Source organism: Eleutherodactylus coqui, chromosome 2 (assembly GCF_035609145.1).
Source record: "Eleutherodactylus coqui strain aEleCoq1 chromosome 2, aEleCoq1.hap1, whole genome shotgun sequence".
Lineage (NCBI taxonomy): Eukaryota > Metazoa > Chordata > Amphibia > Anura > Eleutherodactylidae > Eleutherodactylus > Eleutherodactylus coqui.
In genome coordinates this window covers 257,169,017-257,189,611 of record NC_089838.1, presented here as the reverse complement: position 1 = coordinate 257,189,611, position 20,595 = coordinate 257,169,017, and the positions used below count along the sequence as shown (strand labels likewise).

Here is a 20,595-nt window from a genome sequence, read left to right as displayed (position 1 = left end):
CTCAATGGGGCCGGCGGCAGCAGCGCCGACCCCATTGAGAACATATAGAAGACAAATCATTCTTCTCTGCCACAGCTGTAACAGCTGTGGCAGAGAAGAACGATGTTTGCCCATTGAATTCAATGGAGCGGCAATACAGCCGCTCCATTGAAAGCAATGGGCTGCCGGCGTGCGCGGGGTGAATTGTCAGGAAGGGGTTAAATATATAAACCCTTCCCTGCAATTCATCCTAAAATGTGTTAAAATAAAAAAAAAATTGTATACTCACCTTTCCGCTGCAGCCGGAGTCCAGCCGCGGCCGCTGTCAGTTCTCCTGAACTGCTTCTTGGCACTATTCAGCCGGCGGGGCTTTAAAATCCCCGCCTGCTGAATGATCTGCCTCTGATTGGTCACAGCCCTGACCAATCAGAGGCAGGTTTCACTCACACACCCATTCATGAATTCATGAATGGGTGAGTGACTGCTGCCTCTCAGCGCTGAGCCAATCAGGGGCAGGTCTGACTCACATCCATTCATGAATTCATGAATGGGTGTGAGTGAGGCATGCCTCTGATTGGCTCAGCGCTGAGCCAATCAGGGGGCAGGTCTGACTCACACCCCCTTCACACCCACTGCAGGACGGCCGCGCGGAGCTCCGGCTGCCGGCAGAAGGTGAGTATACAATTTTTTTTTATTTTAACACATTTTAGGATGCATTGCAGGGAAGGGCTTATATATTTAAGCCCTTACCGACAATTCATCCCGGGCTCGCCCGCAGCGCATTGCTTTAAATGGAGTCGGCTCTATTGCCGTCTCCATTGAATGCAATGCGCTGGACAGCTCCGGCCCGTTTCTAATGAAACGCGGCTAGGAGCAGATTTTCGGGCGATTTGCGGGCGACTTGCGTGCACCGGTCACGCCATTTGCGGATGCGCATCCGTCATGCGATCCGCAAATCGCGCGAAAAAATGCCCGTCTGACTAAGGCCTTAGGGTGCATTCAGATGACCGTATATATGCTGGGTTTTCACACCCAGCCGATATATGGTGTCTCTCTCTGCAGGGGGTGGAGGCTGGAAGAGCCAGGAGCAGTACACTGAGCTCCCGCCTCCTCTCCACCCCCTTTCCGCCCCTCACCACTATTTGCAATGGAAAGGGTGGGGCGGGGGTGGAGCCAAGTTTCCGGGCATAGCTCCACCCCCGTTCTGCCCCCTTCCATTGCAAATAGTGGCGAGGGGTGGAGAGGAGGCGGGAGCTCAGTGCACTGCTCCTGGCTCTTCCAGCTTCCTCCCCCTGCAGAGACGGACACCGTATATCAGCTGGGTGTGAAAACCCAGCTGATATACGATCGTCTGAATGCGCCCTTAAAGTGGTTGTAAAGTTTTAGATTACTGATGGCCTATCCTCAGGAATATTAGATTGGTGGGGTTTGCAATCTGAATGGTGATCAGCTAATCAGCAGGCTGATGTGCTTGTTCACAGAGCTACAGTTGTGCACACAGCTCCATTCTGACTTTAATGGTCTGGCTTGGAATTACAGGAAAAGATCCCTTTGAAGTGAATGGGAGAGGCTGCCAAATATTTCTGGTGCTGCTTCATTTGGAGGAACTTGTAGGATCAGACAAAAATTCTGAAGAACTTTGATAGTACTATGGAATACGTTGGCACTATAGAAGTAAAGATTATTATTATTATTATTATTATTATTATTATTATTATTATTGAAGAACAGACTTGGGTTATGTAAAAATACTGAACGCAGCTCACCTAGCAGTGAGGATGCATGGATGTGCCGGGAACACCAGGTGATCAGGAAAATAACAGAAGCATTTATAAAAATGAAAGCTGTATTAGGAATCTATATCCAATACAAATCCATGGAAGATCCTTTTGTGCTTTTCATCAGACTTGGCTTTTGCCAGTTCCAACATACATCAATATACAATAATTTACAAGTATCCAACCTTTTATACCTAGTAAGCCACATTCAAGTCTGAGTGATGCATAGGAGCCACATTACAGTCAGATATGGAAGACCGACAATGCAAATGTGGAGAACATATACAGAAGGGAGGGAGCCTATAGCAAAGCTCAAAATAGTTCCCCCAATATAGTTCTGGGTTTTGATACCTTGGACCGAAGAGTCTGGCGTTTGATGCTCCTCCACTCTCTTCCAATGAGTCACAATGCAATTTATAAGGATAGAACCAACAAAAGGGCTTTGTACTAACAAGGGCTGTGCCTTAACCTTTAAGGGCCTCATAGCAGTTGCATAGCTTGTCTCTATGGTACATACACATGTAGTGTAGAAGCAAGAGAGCATTTGTCCTCCAGAAGGTCCCAAATACAGACAAAGTCCACCAAATTGCAGGGGAATACAGACACACATCTGGGGAACACTGTCGTCATCCCTGAGCAGGGGGCTGGACCAGATGACCCTTGACGTCTCTTCCAACTCTACCATTCTATGATCCTAATAATTGATCAAAATAATGTACAGTGGTGTAGGGGGTCAATCGTAGAACAGAGGTGTCAGTGAAAACAAAAGAAGCCCCACATAAGGTCTCCTAGATCAAAAACTATGCCAAGGAAGATAGCAGGTGTGCTGCTTATTTTAAAAGCAATGTAATAAATTTTACAAATACCTTGATATGTAATACACAATATATAAGAACATAAGGCTACAAAGTGTAGCTTGTACCTTTGTGAACTGTCCCTATTTGGTGCAGCATATTGAATACTTAAAAATCCATTGCTAGCTGCATAAGGTCTGCAAATAATTTATAGGGGCTGGACTGGGGACTTTGAACAATGTATGAGGCCGCTGACATGCACTGTGTGTATTTGCTGTTTTCCTGTTTGATTTTATTTTTCTTTCATAATAACAAAAAACCCTGCCAGTAAATAAACTTCAATCTCTGGGAGGTACGATATGTGAGGACAGAAGGCCACAGGACAGAAATATACGCTCTCCCAATGTACAGACCAGATTTCATATAAGCATATAAAAGTGATGCAGCAACTTTCTCTAGTCCCCCCATAGAACCCTATTTCAGTTCTCTGCTGGTATACAAGCTTTCACACCCAGCAGCAATATATCCTCTGTAAAATATATGTCCCTAACAACAGACCACGTTTTATATAGAAATGTAAACATGATACAGTTTCTCTGTCGTGTGTTCAACTGTAAAATGGACACTGGTTACACTGTGCCTATGTTATATGTGGCTAGGTCATGTGATACAGGTGTCCAATGAAACTTCTGCCCATATGCAAGATAGAGGACAAATTTGGTGAAATACAAGACACCCCGGCTGTTGATTGGCTGCATGCTTACCTGTGCAGCAGGCATTGTGTGGAATTAAGTTTTCCCATGATTTTCAGCAAAAATCAGTTTGGACTAAACCAATTCAACTTTGAGAAGATTTGGATGACTTTATCACTGGCCAATCAAGATGAGCAACACTAATTGTGAGACGCACAGAAGGGGCGTTATGAGCCACATGTGGTTCCTTAGTAACTGATTGGGGATCACTGGATTAGATTATTTTAATAACTACTTACATAATTATTACACCAGCATCAGATTATAATCTTATGCACTTTCACTTTCTCTACATCTACATTTTAGGGTGACTCAGTGGATAGTACAAAAATCGTAGGTTTGAATTCAAGTGTAAGCAATGGTTATATGCAGTGCAAATGGAAATGTAAGGACTGGTTCACACTAGTGCTAGGGGTTTCCATTTTCTTGCACTAATTAGGGAGCAGAAAAATGGTAGGTAGCTCTTGGCCAAATGCACCCATCATATGATGGAACCAAGCAATACTGAATGGACCCCATTGACTATTATAGGAACAACAAAGGAGAAAAGCTGCCTCCTTAAAAACACTTCTTTTATTCCAAAAAATAAGGCTGTGATCAAGAAAGAAGTGTCTTTCAAAACACGTAGGAGTGTAAACATGGTGTTACACGGTACCTACCATTTGTAATTTTATAGATTTTTGGGAATCAAATAAGAATAAAAAGTGTTTTTCAGGAGCCAACTTTTCTCCTTTGTCGTTGCTATTTAAGCCATTTGACTCACGGTCAGTCTGAGTACCTAAAAATCTTCCAGCTAAACTGGGGTAAATACTACGTAGTAACCAGATGAAGATAACGTTGTGTTATGTATTTTGGAATTGACTGTAATAGGGTCTGTTTGGTTTCTGTCCGTCCATCCGGTCCGGGATTTCATGGGACAAAATAGCAGAGCACACTGCACTTTTTTGTCCTTTTTGTTGTTTTGCAGAAATCAGCGCTGAACAGGAGCGTAACTATAGGTGATGCAGGGGGTGCGGTTGCACCCGAGCCCAGGAGCCTTAGGGGGCCCATAAGGCCTCTCTTCTCCATATAAGGAGCCCAGTACTATGAATAAAGCATTATAGTTGGGGGCCCCATTACAGGTTTTGCATTGGGGCCCGGGAGCTTCAAGTTACGCCTCTGGTGTTGAAGATACTCATGTGAACCTCAGACGTTGGCGTGAATGAGCCCTAAAATGTCTTACTTTCACTGCATTAGTAAATTCTAAATCTGAAGTAGGGAAAAGGTCATTAAACATAACTGAGAGTGATGAATCCAGACAACAGAATGCCAGCAAACTCCATGGTACAATCTGATTATTTGACTAAAATACAAATTCCTTTGGGAGGGTAGGCCTGATTTACCAAGGGTCTTTGGTGACGTTCAATAAATGCATTTACGGAACAATCTATAGGCATCAGAACGCTGTAAATGCTTCCATTTTTACCAACCTTTACACATCTAAGGCTAATTACAGTATGTTGTAAGTTCTTCGTTCCGCAACCAACTTTATTTCTTATATTTTGCAAACATCTGAATTGGCTGATCATACAGAAGTGTGTTATGTGTTTTATATGACTTGGAATTAGAGATGAGCGAGTATACTCGCTAAGGCACATTACTCGAGCGAGTAGTGCCTTAGCTGAGTATCTCCCCGCTCGTCTCTAAAGATTTGGGGGCCGGCGCGGGTGACAGGGGAGTTGCGGCAAGGAGCGGGTGGGAGAGAGGGAGATCTTCCCTCCGTTCCTCCCCGCTCTCCCTCGCTGCTCCCGAATCTTTAGAGACGAGCGGAGAGATACTCGGCTAAGGCACTACTAGCTCGAGTAATGTGCCTTAGCGAGTATACTCGCTTATCTCTACTTGTAATACATTTCACTCTTTTAGTTGAGTGTCTATGTGACGTGTCTTCGTCATGCTGTCTCACCTTGCCTGGATGTATTTGAAGAACGCACCTAATGTAGTAGCAGACACGTTGAATACAGCTGTGTGAAAATCCTCAGGTTGTCCTGATTTCCCTCACTCACCTCCTGCACACATTCTTAATGTCTGTCTTGATTGAAAGACTTCCTCTCGCACTTTTATTTTGCTGCTTAATTGAATGGGATCGCTAGGTTTACACGTGCAGCCATATAAATTACAGCAGCAATCATGTTTTATTTATAGGCCATTGTCAACAAACATGAGATACGTTCTGAAGAATTAAACATCCTTTACTTGGCGCCATGAAGTAAATTGCTTTCTTAGTATGTAAACTGTACAGGCAAAACACATTCTATTAAAACAGCCTCATATCTCATTTCTCCTCTTCTGTGCTGACAGTGTGCTCAGTGGCTCATTGAAAATTCTAGCAGATATCAGCAATCTGACAGGGATATCTTGAAATCGCATGGCTTACACAATTGTTGCTTAAGTCATCGGTAATGGCTTTAATATTACACAACTCTATTTCATACTTAACTATCACATTAACCATCTCTTACATTCAATGACCATATTTGCAACACATAGGAACCCCTTAATAGATTTTACTATCAAGTACTACAAAGTCAGCTGTCAATTGGTCTTCAACCACAAATGTATTTACATTACCAGTTTGTGTATGCCATTATGTGGCTTTAAATACCCACATACACATTAGAACTGATTTCGACGAGATCAGTCGGATATCGTATGTGTATGATGGCCTCATTTCTGTCCTTCAAAAGGTGATGTTGGATGAAAGAAGGATTAGGCATGTTGAGTTTCAACACTCAATCCCTTTGTTCTGCCCATGGAAAACATGCAAACGCTCAACTGAACCGAGTGTCCATGCATATGGCGGAATCGGGAGAAAAAACTGTTGGCTCAACGAAGATTTGGTCAAGCTCTGTTAAATGTGTATAGGCAACTTTAGCTCCATTTATTTGCCTTCCTCTGGATCAACAAATGGGGGTGGAAGCAGGCTGAACTGGATGGACAATGCCTTCTTTCAGCCTAACATACTATATGGAGATGTGAAGCAGAGCACTAGTTCCTGTACAATCACAGCCACATGGAAACTTCATTTGCTTCCTATGGGGAGAAAAGTTGCAAGCAGCCATGTGACTAGTGTAACCTATTCAACTATGTTAGAAACTTAGTGATAGTAGCTGGCAACTTTTCTCATTAGAAGGAAGAAATGAAGTCACAGTACAGAGTAAATGCTCTTCAATATTCTGGATCTGCAAACTGCAAAAAAACTGTCCACAGCATTATTAAGGCTTCCGCCTACTTAGAAGCAAAGCATCTTGCTCTTGTACGTGTCCATATTCTTTCCTTGTTTTGCTCCATAGATTAATATCGCAATTGAAAAACATTTAATAATGAATTGTCTGCAGCACACCTCATCAAAGGTTAATGTTCCAACCATGTAACCGCATGACTGTGGTGGCCACATACATTAGATATAAATTGTCCAAACCAGGGGCGTAACTATAAAGGGTGCAGGGGATGCGGTTGCACCTGGGCCCAGGAGCCTTAGGGGGCCCATAAGGCCTCTCTTCTCCATATAGGGAGCCCAGTACTATGAATAAAGCATTATAGTTGGGGGCCCTGTTACAAGTTTTGCATTGGGGCCCAAAAGCTTCAAGTTATACCTCTGTGCAGCATGGTTTAGGTATGGGTACGGGTACAGATACAGATAGGGGGGGGGGGGCCCAGCTCACCTTTTGCATCAGGGCCCCTGAGCCTTTAGTTACGCCCCTGGTCCAAACCTGTTTATTTTACCAGGCCCAGATGATCATCTAATGTGTATGGCAGCCTCCTGATTCTCTCTAATCCCCAACAGCAGTCAGGGAAAATGAGGATCGCCAATTGGATTTTAACTGCCCTTTTACTTTGTTCTTAGGCTATAAGTTACACAGGTGTCTGGCAGCAGCTTTCTCTTCTCACTACATACAAAACTCATGTACACTCAGCTGAGCCAAGCATGCATGTGTGTGCGGAGGACAGGAGAGAAAGTTGTCGGCCATACAAGCCTATCGCTAGCTTTTGTCTGTTCTCCTTAATTCTTCCTCAACTCTAAAAACCTACTGATGGGTAAACTTGCTTTCATGTGAAATTGACTTTCATATATTACTAATACAGGGAAATTAGATTGAAGACAGGGACTGATGTGACCAATTGCCATATCTGTACAATATTGGGGAACATGTGGTGTTCTGCCAACAACAGTGATTTTTGGTGTGGAATCAATGATGCAATCACCCAACATATAAGCATTGGCACCTTCACACAAGGTAATGATTAGGTGAACAAACATTTGGATGAAGGTTTTTTCCCAATCATCCGTCCTTGTAAAAAGCCCTTAACCGTAACAAAAATAGAAGAAAATAGCACAAAGTTTGGTGTAAGTAAATTTGTTCAGTTGCCCGTTCCTTTCAAAGTCTTATGTCTATGGGGCTTGGCAAAGCCTCTACCAAGAATAACTGGTGCCAAGGGTGTTGGTAGCCACTTACCCCTTACTTCAATAGAAATAACATAGAATTTGGCCATGTCTGTATATCTACATACACTTAGCCCAGAGTTGGCCAGAAACTATTAATGTTTTATTTTTAAATCATGTAATATGAATAAAACTATAATATATGGTTTGATATGGTTTATTATCTGGTAGACACTGAGACCGAAAGGCGTTTTCCAAATTCTAAAACACTTCTATATAATGCTTTTCAGTAACAAATGGTTTTGCAGTTGTTTTTCCATAGATTGAATGTTAATTAAATCAATGTAATTTATGTTATCCATTTTCTTTTAATATTACACTTTTAAGGTCTTTTCTTAGATGTAGGACCTTCTATACGAGGTTGTAGTACTGCAGGATACAACTTGTGAAATATTACTTGGTGTTGTAATTTGATGGTTCACCAATGTTTTTTTTCAGGCAATGAGAAAATAAATCTGACTTATTGAAATCTGGAAATTATGCTTGAATTAGGTTCCAGTTCTTTTATCGTCTTAGAGACAAATCAAATGCAGATGGTACATTATATTTCTTGCCCTTTCTGTCAACTGCCTTAGATGCTGCATGCTATAATTAGTTAAATGCTTTACAAATCCACAATGTTATTGTGTGCACTATGGAATGTGATCGTGGTTTCATTCTAACCTAAAACAGGTAGAGAGTAAACTCTCTTTATGTTCAACAGGTTCACAGATGAAGATTTCTACAGTACCTGGATATCGCTTCTGAGAAAACTTTCTGCACCCCTGAAGCCACTTTTAAGGCCATGCCCACATTTTACAGCCATGATGTCATTATTCTAAAATAAAAGATGAAGCAGTTTTGCAAATAATCTTGATTAAAAGTGTTTTATCATTTTGCATATACAGCTCTTATACTGACTACTCTAGTTTTCTCTATTGCTACAGTCTACAAAAACCTTGTGTATGTATAGTCTGATCCTGCAGTCGTACGCAAACTCACTGTTTCATCATCAAGATTTTTCTATTATAACAAATAAACGCTTTTTAGGGATAAGTTTTTTTTTTTGTCAATGTCAGGTCATACTATTTGTTATGTCTTCTCAAGGTCATATTTTCATTTTTATATAGGACACTATTGCCCTAAGTGAGTTACGTCTTAACTTAACTTATGTAACCTATAACTCTCACTATTACATACCAGACATTCAATGCTGCTTCTACAGTACATATCCCAGTTAAATCACTTCTCATGTTAACAGAAAAAGGGCAAGACGTTTTTGCATTACTTGATGCTGTTAATTATACCACATCAGAGATCACTGCACATATATCTTAGGGCTCAGTCAGACAGTCAGCACTGTCGTAGTGTTCAGTGATGAGGGGACTGCAGTAGGGATGAAAGAATCTCCTGCTACAGCTGTGACAGCCGTGGCAGAGGATCGCGATGTTCTCCCATTGCTTTCAATGGGCCCGACGCTGCTGCCTCCCCATTGAAAGCAATGGGATGCTGACAACCCCCACAGTGATTTTCGGGTATGAGTTTGAAATATAAGTCCTTCCCTGAAAATAACTCTTAGCTGAATGTAAAGATAAAAAAAATTAATACATCACCTAGCAGCGCTGTCGGGGCTCCGGCGCTTCTTCTCACTGGCTGTGTTCTTCAGCATTTTCTTCTGGCCAGGGATTTAAAAATCCCCACTTCCTGGAAGCACTGCCTCTGATTGGTGGAGTACTGAGACCAATCAGAGGCAGCGCTCAGCCATTCATTGAATGATAGCTGACCTGCATTTATCAAAACAGCATAGCTTTGCAGAAGTAAAGTCCGGGTGCTGAACTGGCTGCCTGCAGTCCAGACCATTCACCGGTAAAAAATATATGAAATGAAAAATCTGGCAAAGATGATGGAGGACTGTTAAGCAGCTAGAATCCTACATCAGACAAGAATGAGACAACATTCCACTCCTAAAACTCCAGGAATTGGTCTGCTGCATTTCCAGATGTTGTAAAATGACGACGGGATGCTACACAATGGTAAACTTGGCCCTGTCAACTTTTTTGAGATGTGTTGCCGCCATCAATTGCTAAATTTGTTAACTTTTTTAAAATGAAATTCAAAAATGTCTCATGTTTTGCTTCTGATATGTTCTATTGTGAATAAAATATGGTTATGAGATTTCCAAATGATTACATTCTTTTTTTGATCACATTTATTTACATTTTACACAGTGTCCCAACTTTTTTGGACTTGGGGGTTGTAGTTTAAGGTACTATTTTCTCTTCTGGATAATTGGCTTCTTTGCTGCCGCATACGCACAGTGGTAAAACTGTATGGCTTACTTGTCTACCAGATCACACATTACTTAATTTTTATGTCTACGCGATTTCCTTCCCACGAGTGGAAATCAATTGTGATTTTCTGCCTGTGGGGGAGAAATCACTGCATGCTGCGATTTTATGTGGGCTACCCATGGCCGGTTCCCATAGGAAGTCAATGGAAGTCGTCCGTCCCGCGGTCATTCTGCAATCGTCATTGCAGAATGTTCCCGGCAGCCGCGTCATCGCAATAGTGACTGCGTGGCATCCTCTGTACGGCGCGTCGGCTGGCACATCATCAGCAGAGGAGAAGACGTCAGACAGGTAAGCAGGGGTCACTAACCAGGCACCAGGTCAAACTCTGCTGCGGGAATCCTGCATGTGGGGTCCAACCTGCCCAGAATTTCTGCTAGCAAACTAAGAGAAAATGTCCTTTACATGGTGCGGAAATTCTCTGCAACGGATACAGCTGCTTTGCAAGTAAAAACACGGCCAAATCCGCACTATTTGTATGTGCATTTGGCCCCTGCGGATTTTTCTGTAGAATTGCTGTTGGTATTCCGTTGCGCTATGAGAAGGCGGCCTAAGGTTGCCTTCACACAGGCAGTAAATATGGCTGAATTTCTGCTAGTGGAATTGCTGCAGAAATTCCTTAGCGTTTACAGTAGAAGGCAAGTGAATGGGATTTGTCAAATCTCCTTCAGAAGTTGCAATTTTTTCTGCTACGGAAAAGCATGAAATTTGCAAAACATTTCAGTTTACAATTGCACAGCATGTCTATTTATGTTGTGGAAACGGCATATATCTGCCATGGATTTTCACCATTGAGATCAATGGATAACATAAAAACCGCACCGTAATCCACGAATAGAGTATTGTGGAAAGTTTTTGCATCTTTTTTGCTTGAAAATCCGCGTTTGGTGTTTGTTAATAAAATGACCTCCGAAGCAGAAACTGCTATTGCCATATTACAAAAATGCAATGCATTCCACAGCAGAAAATCCGGTAATGAAAAAAGCAAGTACATATACGCATTCCATAAAAAAACGCAGCATCACAAAGTTTCTTCCATTGTTTTCAGTTGGGAAACCTCACAACAGATCGTGCACACCAAGAACACGGTGCGTGCTGTCACCGGCCCCATTGAAAGCATTGGTGGTGCAAAGTTAGGACATGCGGCAACTTGTTTCTTGCATCGCAGTGCGATGCGGGAAAAAATAACTCATGTGTACGACCCTTATTCAAAAGAATGGGGTTTATATTCATGCAAGATTTGTGTGTCACGCAATGCACAAATCTTGCGCGGTTTTTTGGCTCTGGCCATCTGCAGTAATGCAAGGGAAATTCTGCAGCAGATGTTCTGCAGCTAAAACTACCGGTTTGAATGCAGCCTAACTGGGACACCCTGTATATACTAAGCCTGAGCTACTATAAGGAAGATAAATGTACTCTATGCCAAACAACTTAGTGAAGTGGGCCAAATTTATCATGCTAAGTATGCCATTGTGATACGTTCCTGCTGACTCCTAAATGCACGCATCTTACTAATCAATATCTCCCTATATGAAGCAACATGTTACTCCATTTTTGACTTCTAATCCTTACATATCTATTAAGAAAGTATTCTGGTATTTATGTTTTAGGTTATTTGCATTTTCTTATTGTTTTTCCAACTCTAAGTCATTTAATATCTTAGGCATAGTAAGGGCCTTTTCACACTAGCGTTTTACTGATCTTTATTTCCAATCCCATAGAAATGTATGGAAGCAGAAGGGCTTCTGCATCAATCCGTTTCTGTATTTTCCATCTCCATTCCATTTTTAAACACTGGATCAAAATCGAATTTTCAGTTTTGTCTGTTTTTTGTATGGTGGTGGTTATGTGGTCCAGTGGCTCAGTTGTTGGCACTGCTGGAGTTGTAGGTTCAAATCTGACCAACGGTGATGCCTGTATAGAGTTTTTCAAAGTTGATGTTGCCCTTGATGGCATTTGAACCGAGGACCTCAGCACTGCAAGGCAACAGTGCTAACCACTGAGCCACGTTCATTGAATGCTGAAAAATGGATGTAAGCAGAACACTTTACAAATGCTTTCCATTTCACTTTCCAAAAAATGCTAGTGTTAACATTTGCGCATCAAGGGCCCCATAGAAGTCTATGTAAGGTACACAATGTGCACTCAATATCCATGCAGTTGCACAATATTCTGTGCAATTCCACATTGCATGGACCTTATTAGTATAAATAGCCTTCAAATTCCGGAGAGAAGAGGTGGTGGTGGTGGTGGGGGGTGGGGGGTTGCGCACATGTAAACTGGCCCTGCGTGCGCCAAAAGTACAATACTATATGCCAATACTTGTGCAAATACATTGCGCTAAAAATGCCCTTATTTATGTGAACCAGAAGATCAATGAAACTGAATATAAATTTGAGCGTTTTCAAGTAATTGTATAAAAGTTGTGCACAAGTTACATTGTGTATTTACTGTATACAGGAATATAGTTGAGACACCCAAATTAACCCACCCCTGCACTGGTAATGCTGTAACCATTACAAATACTGTAGTACAAGGAAAGGTTATTAATGAGAAATTAATGCGGCAAAAGTGCCCCCTCCTCCCTTTTACTAGAATACCATGACCTCCCATCCTCATGCTGTGGTCATGCATTCCACCCCAATCTGCTAATGTGAAGGACCCTGTCAGCTATTTTAGCAGTTTGGAATTTTATTCAATTTCATATGCAATTTAAATTCGATTCAGATAATAGCAGTGTAAAGAGATCCCAAACATATGTAGACAAATAACTACATACAATGCAACCTCAACTCAACCTTGCACTAAAACAATATATTTACTTTACTCTAATTTTTATATCTAACATTCATATGTACAATACATACCAGGTACTTATGCTATTTAGTTTTTCCCACAGTTTACCCAAAAATTACATATAGAAGCTGATAACGTGTTATGTGGCATCTTCTTCCCACTCATTATGTTGCATATAAGACAGAGTAAGTGAGAAATGATAGAGTATTACACAAGCAAATAATCCCCACGGGTAGTCCCCTTTTCACTGAACACTATGACAGCACTGTCACAGTATTCAGTGACAAGGGGACTCCCTACGCAGAGTAAAGAATCCCCCGCCACTGCTGTCACAGCTGAGACAGCTGTGGGAGAGGATCGCAAAGCTCTCCCATTGAATTCAATGAATGGCAGAGCGCTGCCTGTAATTGGCTGAGTGGTCAGCTAATCAGACGCAGCCCTTTCAGGAGGTGGGGATTTTAAATACCCGCCTGCTGAAAGAACTTCATTTCAGTGCCGGGACCAAGCGGCTAGATGCTCTGAGCCCCAACAGCGGCGGAGAGGTGAGTATTTTTTTTCCCGCACCACCCAGGGTTGATTTTCAAGGAAGGACTTATATTTAAAGCCCTTCCCAAAAATCATTGCAGGGGTTGCTGGCATCCCATTGCTTTCAATGGGGCTGCCGGCAGCAGCTGAGGCCCCATTGAAAGCAATGGGTATGGAGCCTTGTTCACGCATGTTTTGACACATGCGTGGACACGTGGTTTTGCACACGCATATGTACGTGTAAATCACGCTCATGTGAACAAGCTCTAACAGCTACTGACAGCTCAAATTACAAGACGTTTATAGAAATCTATGGAAAGAGGAGGAAGAGCTGATTGAGATTCAGAAAGAAATACCCACAGACACTGCTGCAGCTAATATTATGTGTTTACTGTCTCACAGCTACTGGAAACACATTTACACTCCTCAGTACTGCTGTATTATGTCCTCCATACTGCTGATGCTGCTTTTCTGTGTATGAGGAATAGTAATAGTGGAGCAGGATCTCCTGTTCTCTCTGTGTGCATTGTAAGAGACATAATTGGAGCTCATCTCCACCCACCACCTCAGAGAAAACTAAAAATTACAGATGGAGCCTGAAGAGGGGAAAACTGATGATAAATGCAGAAAACAAGTCATATTGAAATATTGTTATTCATCATATACACACGAGAGCTTATTCTGAAAAGTCATCTGAAAGCAATAATAAAGGATTATATTTTTGACAAAAAAGCCATCTTCTGATCACCTTTGGAAAGCAGTGCCAATCAGGTTCCATTTTATGATACTGGTAAATATAGAACTACAGGTTGGAGGCACGGTAACCAGAAAAAAACAGAACAACATGTAAAACTCAGCTTCATTGGAAAAAAAATTCAGAATTCAAAATGGAGATTAAAGGCGTTATTCTACTTCTAGCTGAAATTCTTCAGAAAGGGGACTGCTTCGTATATTGCACAGTGGTGTAGGTTGGTGGAGCCCTATCCATTTAGTGAGATTCATTATCAATTTGGACCATTGCACAACGTACAGCGCTGTCTGCTTCCTGCAGCAAAACAACTAGAAGTGGGACAACACCTTTAAAGGGCCTTCTTTATGGCCCAATGATTTGGTAAGAACGTTGATCAGTGATCGTCACTGCTGTCAAATCTATTAATGTAAAAGGACACTAAGGCCTTATTTAGACAATTGTATTTTATGTCCGGGTGCCGTGTGTGTATTTCACAGAGCCATAAACCCATTGTAGCCTATGGTATACGGAATAACTGATGGTCTGTGTGAAAAAAGGATGATTGTCCTATTCTGGTCCATTTCACATGCGAGAATAGGACATACAATGTTTATTCTCAATGAAGATTGGACAGCAGGAGGGGTTTCCGTGTACTGTTTCATGTGAGTTGCATTCAACATCATAGGGTGTAACTTACATATGGCTGTCTGAATGAAGCCTAAAACATATACATGCAGAAAAATATCCCTGACTGGTTGTTTCTCTGCAGATTATTGTCATGTATAAGGCCTGGCTAATGGACAGTATCATGGAGTGATGGGATTTAAGAGCAGAGAGCCATAGAAAGTCATATATAGAGATGAAGGAAGCGTTGGATGGTTCAACCACCTGAAAGTCTTGAAGAATGTATAACAAAAATGATAATTGTAATCGGAGTTTATGTGTGATTTGCGTCCATGGACAAATAGTTGATGAAGCTGGTTATGAAGCAACATTTTTTTTAAAGCATCATGGTGTTTGTGCTACTTTGCTTTCCCTGTTTATCGGAGAACGGTTACAGTTTATCTATTCCCAGGATTCTGGCAAATAAATAGTGTGAAATGTTCTTTTCATGGACACAACAAAGCAAATGTTTCTAAGGAGTTCAACTAAAAAAATCACTCTCCGAGCATGAAGTCACTTTGACTCTAACAAGTCTGAAGTGACCATTAGGTCAGTAGATGGGCGGCAATCCAATAAACATGGATTAGAAGGCTCAAATTAGGATTCCCCTCACCACTGCACAAGTGGCTGATTCTCACAAGCTCAACTTTCTAAGCTTTTTCATTTGTATACAAGCCAATGATAAAAGGTTAAAATAAGGAGGCAAGATGACTAGAAATAAACTTTTTCCACTGTACAGTGTCATCTGTGAACTCAGTTTGGATGGATAAAACAAAAATTCCCTTGACTTTGAAAACTGAGATTGAAAAGAACTAGGACTGAAACAAAAAGGTTAATGAAAAGTGGATATCCCAGGGATGAACTGATTAGCATGAAGACTTTGCCTCATCTTTTAAAGCTTGCAGGCTTCTTTTTTAAATACCAAAGGGCATTTGATACTGTGCTAAATTCTTCTTTACCCATTGGCGCTTGGGTTTAGAATTGTAGCCCTGATGCCTGTGCCATTCTCTCTTTTGGCAGTTTCCTGGGCATGTCCAAACAGATACTCTGTTGTTGAACTGTTGGAACAATCTCTTCTTTATCATAAGCCAAGTGACACTTTATACAAAATGCAGAAGTTTAGTGTATAGACCATGCGGAAAATGGAGTCTTTGGTGAGGGTTACATAGGCACATTGACTCATGAGTCATTAGAGTAATTTGTACGATTCTATTTGTTTTTTGTTATGTAGCTACTAAGAATTGTGGTATCTGTGATAATATTTTGAAACCTTTCATACCATTGTGGCTCATAGCTTAAGAGTGGCATTTTGTTCAACAGAAAGGCCCATGCACATGGCCCTATTCCTGTTACATGGTTCCATAATATGGTGTTCATAGATTGCAATTGGCCAAAACTGTAACTCTCTGTGGCTTCTGTTGTTATATATATATATATATATATATATATATATATATATATATATATATATATATATATATATATATATATATGTATAAATGGTACCCCACTCTAGCACATGCCATATCATGGGGTATTCTCCCCTAGAAGGACTGCATCTAGGGGAAAATACAGTGCCTCACATAGGCACAATATAGCTCCAAATAGTGTCCCCATGGGTCTGAATTACAGAACAATAGGGCATACTATTGTATGAGGTCTTTGCACACAGCAGAGGCATATGTATGGATCCTAAATAATGGCGGAGCAATGAAGCTGTAACATGGTGATCATGGGCAAAAGTGGAGGGATATTGGGACACAATAAAACAACATTATCGCAGCCAGTTCCTGTGATTGTTATCTAAAAACTTTCAAGACAGCTTAGTATGGTTTATCATTTGTACTAGCCACCTATGATGATATTCATAAATGTTGCATACCCTTACGGCTCATGAGCTATGTATAGCTAACAGTAAAAAACCATGCCTATGACCATATTATGGATCAATGGTATATGGGGCTGTAATATTGAGCCTGTAGATTGGAGTCTCTAGATATGAGCCAACACTGTAACTTCCAATTTTATGGCTTTTTTGGCATGCTCCCTGAAAGGGAGGAGACGCAAATTAGATATTAGAAAAAACTTTCTGACAGTGAGGGTGATCAATGAGTGGAACAGGTTACCACGGGAGGTGGTGAGTTCTCCTTCAATAGAAGTGTTCAAACAGAGGCTGGACAGACATCTGTCTGGGATGATTTAGTAAATCCTACACTGAGCAGGGAGTTAGACCCGATGACCCTGGAGGTCCCTTCCAACTCTACCAGTCTATAATTCTATGATAATATTATGAGGGTATTCTCCATGGTGGAAGGATTGCATATATGAGAGAATAAAGTGTCTCAGGACAGCACCATAGAGTGGCTGTCAGCATACGTTATGGACCAGTAGGCAGAGGCGTAACTTGAAGCTCCCGGGCCCCGATGCAAAACTTGTAACAGGGCCCCCGACTAAAATGCTTAACTCATAGTACTGGGTTCCCTATATGGAAAAAAGAGGCCTTATGGGCCCCCTAAGGCTCCTGGGCCCGGGTGCAACCGCATCCCCTGCATCCTCTATAGTTACGCCCCTGCCAGTAGGGATATAAAGTTCTATTATATATGCTCTTGTCTTTGAAGCCAGCAAAGCCATATGCATGGACCCTAAATGAGTATAGAGCAATATGGCTGCAATGTGGTGCCCATGGGTAGTTGGAAATGAATGCTGACAGACTAAAACAGCGGAAGGCTTATCTTTCCACCTTTGCAGCCCCTTCCAGCATTTCCTTTATAAGCTTGCCTCAGATGAAGATACATTAACTCCGCATTTGGTCCATGTTTTCAGACTGTAATATGCAGCTAATATAAATCTATGTATCTATTTACCTGGCCATATTTTTATGCCTGCTATACAGCTTGACCTATTTCTGCCTGCTTTTGCCATCTATAGCATCTCCGTATTACGAACGTGTTACAATAGACTTGTCCGAAAATGGCCTAAAGGATTTCAAGACAATTTAGTTCCATTCATCATTTGCATTGGCCATCAGTGAGTTAATGTGGGACACTCGGCAGTATGAGGAGCACCTCGTAAAGCTAAGTTGTTTAATCTGTGTTGATCTGTTTGGTTTATCATCCAGGGAATAAAGCAATTCCTTTTTTTAAAATTCAACCTAGAAAAATCAACAGACATTTGAAATGGTAATGAAGTTGAGTTTATTATTTTGGGGATGTGGTGAGTCTCTGCGGTATGATATCACAAGAGATAATGCCCTGCATCAATGCAAATCGGTGGAATCATTGTACATAAGTCATCGAAGGGCCAGGCCTGTTAACCCATTCCATTCCGAAGCGCCTTGTCAATCGAACAATTCGTCTCTTGTAAAATTACACTAATGAAGGTGCAGTCTTATCTGAGTGGGAAATAAAGGTTAGTACTATGTTAATAATGAAACAGGCAACTGCCAGTTACTAATGAATTTAACTTGCTAAATATTTGATTTGCCAGAACTGCACTTAACAGCAATATTTCCCCATCTTTCGCTCATTGTGCTTTTCTTTATCTTTCCTTTCGTTTGCCCTTTCATTCATTGCTATTCATGCACTATTTAACCATTATGGGCTATCCCACATTCTCTGTAAATTATTAATGTCATGGTCAAATACTGAGGTCTTGTGGTCCCTTCTGTGGCTGGGAGTGTATGCAGAACAGAGCTGGAGAAGTGAATGGCCTCAAGCAGCGGTTCCACTATAAATATGTCTAAAACCAATGAGCTTTCATCTTCTTGGTGTGAATGTACGAAAAGTGTTATAGGCGAACTATATGTTTCTATATCAATACGTGTATTATTTTCCAACAGGACAAGCATAAATGTATGAAATGTAGAACAGAAATGGAAATGACTTTACTCCACATATTAGGAAAAAATTCCTGAATGTTCGGGCAGGCTTGATTGACAGGTAGCTATTCTAGGTTCATCCATTAGATGTCGGCTCTTTCATGGAAGAAGAGGTTACTTGATTGTATACGGTTCTAGAATCAAGAAGCAAGATCAGTTCTATATTGCATCAAAATGCTTCTTCTTCAGTTAGCTTTAATATCTTATCTCTCTGATTAGAAGCTTAATATCAGAAGTGCCAATAGCTCCAAGTCTTGGATTGACCACATTTGCAGTCATCAGTTTTAAGTAGCAATATGAAATAAAGTGGAAGGGTATTTTTAAAAAAAGGTTTTATACTGTATTTTATATAAAAGGTATAAAAAGATAATACAAAAACATTCGACTTATACATGGCCTGAAGCACTGCATCTCTTATATTTAACTCCTTCTCCCTGCAGCCAGTTTTGAGCAGACCCCATTTTTCAAATCTTACTTGTCTTACTTAAAGTGGTAATAACTTTGGAATACTTTTACTTGTGCAAGTCATTCTGAGATTAGCTTTTCATGACATATTGTACTTTATGTTAGTGGTGAATTTTGGTCAATACAAATTTACAGACAATTTAGAAAACTTGGCATTTTTCAAAGAAAAAATTATTCTTTTTTTTACCACATTTGCTTGTCTCTCAAGGGAACTTGAAGATGCGATCCTTTGATCGCTTAGATAATACACTGCGCTACTTATGTAGTACAGTGTATTATCTGCATTGTCATGTTTATCACTGACAGTACAGCCTGTTACTATCTGTGATGACACTGCTCCTCACAGGCCACTGTACATGGCAGACCTGGAGAGTCAGGATGTGATCGGAGTAAGAAAGTGCCGAGGGGTTGAAGGTAGAAGGCCCTCTACCTCTCCGAACTCTGTAGATTTCACTGTCTGCATTGACAGCAGCAAAGCCATGGCAGCATGAATGGTGAAATATCAATAAAGCAAGATTTTATTCTTCCATGTTCATAAAAAAGGCTAAGTTTCGGCCTCAAATGGCCTTTTTCAAGACGGAACATAGCTTTTTTATGAACATGGAAGAAAAAAATCTTGCTTTATTGATATTTCACCATTCATGCTGCCATGTCTTTCCTGCAATGTCTGGATTATTATTGGGGCCTTTTGGATCAGGCTCTGCATCTTATTCCACCTCCCCTTGACAGGAGTGGTTTGAGTACTGCTTGTTTCCACTCATTACACCAAGACTGCATTGACAGCAGCATCAACAGGGTTAAATCACCGGAATCAGAGCTAAGCTCCATCCTGGGGGTTGCAGCCGCACTCCCACTCCATTAACTGGGGGACCAGCTCCTGAGGCCTCTGGTAATCAGTGCTGTACATTTATGGTGTGATGCATGTGCTACTGGCCTGCTGCACCATAAATGTATGTTGGGGAGGGGTTAAAGTGGTATTTTGGTGTTTTACTACTGATGATCTATCCACTTTTTGAAGTGGTTTGCTGTACCAAACCACTGTATACAACATAAAAAGGTACACCAATGTATATCAGCCCAATGGAAGCCTAAAGAACACTCTTTTGGGCTCAGATGCCTTGTGAATGGAGCCCTATGTGTACATTTGATATATACATTGGGAGTTCTTCCTGACAAATATGCTAAACGGAGGGTTCAGACACAGCGTGTATAGAGTGTTAACCTCTTTTTTTGGTTTAAACATCACACTGCCTGCAACGAAGCCCGATTTTTCCGTATGAGGACAAGACACATTCCTTCACGTTTCTACTGAAATAGATGTGCGGCTATAGATAGTTCAGCTCCCTCCGTAGAGTTATGCACTTGTGTTGCTCGTTCTTGTAAAACTATACTCTTGTACCCATTAACATGACTTGTGTCATCTAAATTC

General features: G+C 41.2%; 1 long non-coding RNA gene across 1 annotated transcript in view; it reads left to right on the top strand.

Moving 5' to 3' along the window:
• The window catches only part of LOC136612467 (uncharacterized), a 36,543-nt gene extending 26,665 nt beyond the window's left edge, over positions 1-9,878 (top strand). The window contains exon 3 of the long non-coding RNA XR_010790399.1: positions 8,487-9,878. This is a non-coding gene — a long non-coding RNA (uncharacterized lncRNA). The remainder of the gene's footprint in view (positions 1-8,486) is intronic.
• Positions 9,879-20,595: the final 10,717 nt, after the last annotated feature.